The sequence below is a fragment of the Anser brachyrhynchus genome (assembly GCF_964034855.1).
Source record: "Anser brachyrhynchus genome assembly, chromosome: 1".
In the NCBI taxonomy this organism is placed as follows: domain Eukaryota; kingdom Metazoa; phylum Chordata; class Aves; order Anseriformes; family Anatidae; genus Anser; species Anser brachyrhynchus.
In genome coordinates, this window is record NC_137694.1 from 187,596,584 (window position 1) to 187,605,234 (window position 8,651).

The window sequence follows — 8,651 nt, forward strand, 5'->3', positions numbered from 1 at the left end:
CAGAGTCACTAATTCCCTTCTGTCATTGTAAGAGTCATTGTCCATTTACCTAAAGCAGGGTTTCAGATTTTGTGGTGGAAACCAATTGCTCATAAGTTGGGTATTGCAGTGCTCCATTCTGCAATACTAAAGTCCTTTCCTTTTACTCAGGGTTTGAGTCATATTTCCTAGCAATTTCATTCATAGGAAATTGTGACAAATTTTGGATCCACCAGAGTCTAACAATAGAAACTTTCTGTATAAACCACCTGTACCATAACTGGTTATGAAATACCTTTGCTAGCTATTATGTTAGTACACATTATACGTTGGGACCCAGTCTCTCCAGCACCCGAATTATTTCTTAATTTGCTCCAGTTCATCTGGTACCTAAAGAAGTATGTGTGCTCCTGTGTATTTGACTCATTTTGCTGTGGAGGTGGAAGGCAGCAGAGATGAACATGCAGGTTGGGGAGCGTGGAAACTCCCCTGGTGGTAGGTAGTGTGGCTGAACTGGCATGCACTGTTTTCTTTGAATGTTTCGAGTGAACATATAAATACTGTAAATATAGCATCTCAGAGCTTTCTGTCTTGAACATACTAACCCATGCAACATCTTTATGAGTGGACAAATTGTTGTTATACATAATTGGAGAAAGAGCTTTCCTAAGCATTTAGTGATTTGCAAGCTTAGAAGTGTAAAAAATTGTTATATTCTGACTTCAGAAACTTAAAAAACAAGTTAGATGAAAATAGTAATAGCACCAAAAAAAAAAATTAATAATTTGGGAAACAGTAAATCCAGTCAGCAGTAACTATTACTTTTTAAGCACAACTTTCAAACAATAATACTGTCTCCTAATTTAGGGCTGGAACCCCCTGCATTGACAAATATATTCCAACAGTGTACATAAAATTCTTCTTACATATATCTAACTGTATTAAATCACCTTTAAAAATGTCATTTTAAACTCTTTGTGTTCATTTGGATTCCATAAGCAAGACTCAGATACATCCAGATTTCAGATTCAGACTAACATTTGTGTCAGTAACATGGACAGTGGGATCGAGTGCACCCTCAGCGATTTTGCTGGACACCAAGCTGTGTGGTGCGGTCGACACACAGGAGGGAAGGGATGTCATCCAGAGGGACCTGGACAGGCTTCAGAGGTAGGCTTTTGCAACTCCTTCATGAAATTCAACAAGGCCAAGTGCAAGGCCTGCACCTAGGTTTGGGCAATCCCAAACACGAATAAAAGCTGGGTAACAAGTGGGCTGAGAACAATCCTGCAGAGGACTCGAGGGTGTTGGCTGATGAGAACAGTGAGACAGTTCACCTGAAGCTGGCAATGCACATGAATCTGCCTTTCCCTACTTCAGTCTTCCCTTTTTTCTACTTCGGGAATGCCAATTTTAATGATTTCAATAAAGATGGCTTTGTACAAATGTTGAAAGATATCCATTTATTAACATATGGATTATTATTGGTGAATAGTGTGAGTGGTATTAAGTCCACCATTTAGCTCTCCCCTCTGCCAGTATACAAGAGTTAAGTGACAGTAGAGAACCCAGACAGCCTCAACATGCAGCATCAACACATCCTGCCCTCAGCTACACATGTTAATCCATGTCCCAAGCTCATTTACACTGGTGTAACTTTGTGATTTCGTCTTTGAGATTTCTCCTTTGGCACTGTTGTGCTCCAGGTGAGCAGCAATAATTCTGTAACGGCTAAATTTGGTCTCCCACATATTTTTTAAAAAAATTAATATCTCACCTACTTAACCATGTAATTAATTTTTGAAGAATTTATATTTGCAATCAAGGACATACGGTCCAAGAAAGAGGTAAACAAACATCCCAGAAGTCAATTATTGGCCAATACTTGTTTCCAGATATAATGTATACCAGGATACCTCTATAGTTTCTCAGATGAAGAGGATTAAGCTAGCAGCCTCTTGATGGTTGACATTTTAGAGCAAGCCTCACTGGTCTGTCACAAAAGTATTTATGAGAAGGACCAGAATATTTTCAGCACAGAAGGTCCTGGCAAAATAGATTGCTCATTTTTTCCTTTACAGAAAATGAATGCTTAGTCTCTTTGAGATTTCTAAACAGTTTAACAAATCTGTGGACTCATAGATGTAAATATTGATACTGTATGAATCACAGCATTTTCCCTCCCTTTACTTCAAAATGGGCTCCACATTTAAGGAAGGGGAGTAAATGAAAGGATGTATTCACTCTAGGCTGGATAGACCGGCTTCTCTACATCTGGTATACAGGATGCATCTGCAGAGGGGAAAAAAAATCAGAAAAAGAGTAAGGGAAGAGGAAAGAGAAAGATAAAAAAGATTTTTCATCCTGAGCAAAAAATTAATCTTGTAGAACCATGGCTAAGTTAGCAGAAATTAAAACATCACTTAAGTTACATTCCAATTTACTGGGGCAATGCGAGGTTTTAAGACTCTTCCAGTACTAAGTCTCTGTCTGTAGAAAGACACAGAACAATCACAATTGTCTCTGAAATGGTCAGAGCCAAGCTGTGCTCTAACACACAAAAGCTCAAATCCTTTACACCTCCTTTCCCAAATCTGCACTCCCAGTGAGGCTGTATCTGGTATCATTTTTCCCTAGATAAATTAACTTATATTTCTTCCAAGCTGGATGTTATTTTGCTATTTTCAGCCTTATTTTCTAATCTTAGTTCTCAGTATCTTATATCACTGTCCTCACTGGTATTAAGGTACAATTGAAAGAACTCGTTTGAACATGAGATTGACTGTAAAAAGAAATACTGGCTATCTTTATGGTCTTGTGTGATGTACAGGAACCATACAATGTGCACAAAAAAAAAAAGAAAGAAAGAAAAACTCAAGGAAGATCTTCAGAATATTTTAAATACGTTATTTTGTTATCTCCTCTTTTCCTAGGTAATGTGCTTGTGCTTGCCTTTTTTTTTTTTTTTTTTTTTCCTAACCTGCAGAGACTGTGATTCAGGAACATTTCTTAAGGTAGCTTCCAGTCACAAAAAGTGCTTTATTTCACTGTCTTGTCAAAGCCTTCAGATGGGGAACCAGAAATAGCATGCCCAAATGGGAGTCTGTTAGGTGCTGTGATTGAGGGCTGACTGCTGCAAATGCAAAGGAGCAGAGCAGCAACAGCAGTGGGAACCCCATTACCTGGTAGTGCCAAGGCAGCACCAGCCCTAGCCACTGCCCAGTGTCCAAGGAGGCTCAACAGCCCCTCACACACACATAAAAGTATTTGTGTATATGTGCACGTAGGTCTACTGGGATGCATTCCCAGACAAAGCTGCGGCTACCTCATATCTCTCAGTCTACTGGATTTGGCAATCCTAACATCTCCTTAGATGAATATGGTTTTGATCATCTCCACTAATATGGTAAACAAATTTTCCACACAAACCATATCCTGGCAACTTAACTATGTTCTGCTTTCATTCCCAGCAGTTTGAAAAACTGCATCCTACAGACTTACTAAGGCCATCAGCTTTAACTGATCACAATAAAGCTAGACAGATCTCTGGACTACCGGAGTATGATTACACAGATATTGATGTGGTGTGGTTCCCCCCTACAAAACACCTCTCCGAACCAACATAATCACTATTGTAAATAGCTCCTGGATTTAGAGAGCAATAGAGATAAGCTGGTTTATTTTTTTTCTATAAAACTCTAGAGCCCCAAATTCAGCTATATCCACATTTTAAATCACACTGCTAAGACTCAAAACCAGGCTTGGTGGCATATGCCAGTGCTCTTGCTGTCACAGTGAGACATGATATAGTAACATTTCTGGATTTACCTGCCCTTCCATTTGTCATTCAATGCTATTGTTGCCACAGAAGCCAAGGGAAGCTTTGCCACCTAATTCATCTGCAACATTTGGAAACTGTCCAACAACGAACTATCTAGAAACCTTGTCTGAGAACTGCTTCTGTAACTCTCTTCTCAAAATGGATGGGACAGGGTGTCAGGATTTGTGAGGGAGGAAATTATGCCTTTCTTTGAATAGCTCCTTCCAAGAGGTGTTTTATCTCTAGCAGGAGGAGGATCACATTTAATCCAAACTGTTCCAGTGTCATCCTACAATTAAGAGTTGAAATGCTATTTCCTGTCTTCTTAAGCTTCAGTTCTTTCAGTTTGTTCAGTTCAGTCCCTGCTTTCTCAGCATCAGGTCCTGGGTCTGTCCTCACAATAAGCATAGCAAGTAGAAGTGCTCCCTGAGTTCTGTGTTGGGATCCACTGTAATTAGTGAGTGTGAAATGACCCTGTAACTACTGCCATGTCAATGGCTTGTTCAACAAAGAAAGTTGAAAAGAGTAAGGTGTATAGTGGCTGAAGTTTTGTCATATGTAATTTAGAAACACGGAAGGAAAACTCTCCCTGTATTGAGAAGTGAGAGAGAGTCAGACTGTGAGCCTGAGTGCTGAACCCATCAACAACCACACTGCTTAATTGCCCTGGTCTTTGCTCTTTTTTGGACTGCTCAGATGAGCTCTCACTAATGCCAATGCCACCAAGACAACAAGGACTATTTTTTCTTTCATCTGCACTGGTATAAATGAAACGTCATTTCATCATTGTGAAAGTACAGAAAATCCACTTAGGTATTTCTTTTTTCTTCAGCTATCTAGATTCATGATATTTTGGTTTTCCTGTATTCTTATGCAGGATTAGAATAACTGAAATGAGACAACTACTTGAGAATTCTTGAGTAAAAATATCTTGATTTCTTTTGGATGGATCTCATCACTAATTTAAGAAAGTTCTGCCTTTAATTATTTTTTTCTTTTTATATGATGAGGCACACATATGCATACATTGAGTTGTTCCCCATTCTAGGTAGTGTAGTTTCTTTGACATGTCAACTTGTGTAGCAGGAGGCTGTCTGGTCTTAATTCCATGACAATTAGTCGTTAGAAGAATACATTGTTCTCCTTAAAAGAATCTCTGATGTTTATAAATGGTGTTCTTTATAACCATCTATATTTATCTGCATCTGGAAAGATGAAACACAGAATGTTCTCTTAAATTACTGGTGGGAATTTTGTTTGCCAAAATGTCCATCAGGAATACTTTCTAAAATCCTGATGGAAAGATACTAGTCAGTAACAAAGAGATTGCTTTGAAATATTTCTTGTAAGTTCTGTGGCATTTTGATGGATTTGTAGGTCTGAAATGCCCTAATTATGTATTTACTACAAGTTTTCAGATTGCATTTAGGTTGATTAACATAAATCAGCAGTACAGAATAATAGAACCTTGCCTCTATAAATATAGCAGCATTAATAATACTTCTTTCCTGTTATCTTTATTCAGCTAGTTTATAATGATTAGAATTGCCTATAGTAATTTGGAGTTCTTCATGTTCATTTAAGTGCCAAGAAACCTTTTCCAATATGTAAGGAAATCTAAGCTAGTGCAGCTTACTGAGGAGCAAGAGGAATCTGTAAGAACACATGGGATAAACACATGAATGTGTGCTGCCTTTGAGCAAGCATGGAATAGCTTAAGGTAATAAAAGTGGATTGAAGTCTTAGAGCAGGAGGACCTATACTGATGTAAAGAGGAAAATGTTCATGCTCTTCCCTACTATATATGGTTCCTCGTGTTTAATATAACCAGAAGGTCTGAGATTCACACGACTGCCCAAGCTAGGTGAGCAGTCAATGGGGAGAATGGGAATTTTAATGGCATCACTCATTTGACCTTTTTCAGACATTCGCATTGGGTTTGCAATGGCTTTTACCCTGTGTGTCAAAAAAAAAAAAAAAAAAAAAGTCTCCACACCCTGACCTGGCTCATCAGAGGGCCATCACAGGACAGCAATCATCTTTATGGTCCAGAGATGACACCAGTCAGTTAGTCAACAGAAGGGGCTGTCTATATATAACCTTACAGACTGAGGGGGCATACTGTCTACATGGGTGGGGGGCATACAGGATGCAGGAAAAACACTTTTTGGGATTATATAAGACTTGGTATGTTTAGGGAAGAACAAAAAGTGGGGAAAGGAGGGGATCAAGGTGATTTGGTGAGCAGCCAGAGTGAGAAGACAGAAGGAGTAAAGGAATAAAAGAGGTCAGCTATGTGTAAACAAGTTGCTGATCAGTTCTCTTGTCCAGTCACTTGTACCACCCTCGCCTGACCACCACCATCTGCTCTTTCTTCTCATTTAACTTCATTTCTTACTACTCTCCTGGGCAAGGGGACTCTGTGTGCACATGCATGTCTGGAGATCTGAGTGCCAGCAACTGGAGAGAGTGGGGTGCATTGGGTGGGCGTGCAAGTCAGTGTGTGCAGGCATAATGAATGTCATTATACCTGCACACGCTTGGTCACATTTGGTCAGAGAAGTCCCTTTCTGGGAACTTCAATGGGTGAACAGGCAGCGCACAGTATATGAAGTAGCACCCTTCGTTACGTCTCATATATCTTAAAGGAGAAACTTCCTGAAGAATTTAAAAGCAACCTTGTTGTGGTTTAACCCGGCTGGCAGCTAAACACCACACAGCCGTTCGCTCACCCTCCCCCCTCCCTCTCTGGGATGGGGGAGAGAAACGGGAAAGTGAAGCCTGTGTGTTGAGATAAAGACAGTTTATTAAGACAGGAAAATAATAATAACAATAATAATAATAATAGTGATAATGGTAATAGTATTAACAATAATAATGTGTAAGAAAACAAGTGATGCACAATGCAATTGCTCACCACCCGCTGACCGATGCCCAGCCTATTCCCGAGCAGCCGGCCCCCCCACCCCAGCCAGCCACCCCTATATATTGTTTAGCATGACGTCAGATGGTATGGAATACCCCTTTGGCCAGTTTGGGTCAGCTGTCCTGGGTCTGTCCCCTCCCAGCTCCTGCTGCACCCCCAGCCTGCTCGCTGGCAGGACAGCGCAAGAAGCCGAAAAGTCCTTGGCCTGGTGTAAACACTGCTCTGCAACAATTAAAACATCAGCATGTTATCAGCGCTCTTCTCATCCTAATCCAAAACATAGCACCCTACCAGCTACTATGAGCTACTTAACTCTGTCCTAACTGGAACCAGGACAAACCTCCACTGCACAAACACACCTCTTCCAAAACTATTAGCCCACCTGCATTGGCAGAGAGAGGCTTGGGAGAGATCACTGCATCAGTAACCCACTGGCTGGCCACAGAGGTCATGTAACGTGCTGTCCTCAACCTGATGAATGGTACTTTTGAATTTGAAGAAAAGTGAAGGCTTACAAAGGCTTCCAGGCTGAAGCACCATTTCTAAGTGCACAAACAATTCTCACCCAGTGAGATGTATGTGTGCTTTTATATGCAAAATGCCATGAAAAAAATAACAAGGGCAGAGTATGTGCAGTCCCTGGGATTCCTTCCAGCATGTGTGCTCTGTTATTTCCATAAGCCAAAAGGCATTACCTTTCTGATCTATGTCTTACTGATTTTGCTCTAGGCTGTCTCTCAAGTCCCCTGAATAACAATTGACTCTCAAGTCCCCTGAATAACAGAAAATTCTGTTCATAATACCACACAAATGTAACCTGTTTACTTCTAAAAAATTGGGGCTGGGTGCTGAGCAACACCACAGTGAATTTATAATAATCCTCTGAAGTTCCAGGAGTGAGTCCAGTTTAAATTAATATAAATGGAATTAGAAACTATTGCATAGATTTCTGTTTACAGAATATATTATCTTCACATCAATTTTCTATCCTTTTTTTTTTCCCCAGGCATATGATGAACCAATAATTATAATATGGAATGATCACATAAAGATTACTGATTACCAGCTGATGACTCTGAGATGTTCCCATTACAGTCAGCAAGAAAAATTATTCTGCAGTGTAACTCACAAACAATGCTTCTGCTTGCAGCAGAAGGAAAAGTATATTCAAAAGGAAATTCTTTGGGAGTTCTTGAGGAAATGTTCTATATTGCAAGCAAACAATTTGTTACATAAATTTTCCTTCTTGAACACTAAGTATCTGTCATATAATGGAAACCCTTGTGGCAAAATTAACTTGTATCCTGACCTTTCACTTTTACTTTTTTCTCTTCAGCTTGACCTACTCACAGCCTCAGGATCACTGTATGAATATACACAATTCCAGAAATCCCTTGACATTACAAGTGTGTTCTCTAAATAATATATTCTTTTGCATGAATAACTCATGACTATATAGGCCTTTACCTTGCAGACCAAAACAACAATTAAAAACATACTCTGTGAAAAAAAATAAATAAAAATCCATGGCATTTAAAATGTTATCTAGTACAGAATAGGTATGGGAAAAGAAATAAGATTTGTCTCTTGACAATTTTGGCAACACTGGGCAGAAAAAGTTAGATGACTAGAAAGGGCATAATATTATCACACTCTGATGTATGAATTAGGAAGAGTGGATATGCAGCAAGTATGTATGTTTAAAAACTGGTGCTGTCTTGGATCTTTTTATTGTTCTGTCTGATCATCTGCTTTAGTCCATGCAGAGCCATCACTTTGTCTCTCCCAGAAAAATACCTCCTCTATGTTAGGCTGTAATAATTCTTCAGGGCATTTGGAAATGTTAAATACATGAAGAACAGCCTATGCTGAAAACCTTTATAGATTCCTGGAAATAATCAGCTAGCATATCATGTTTGCTTATGT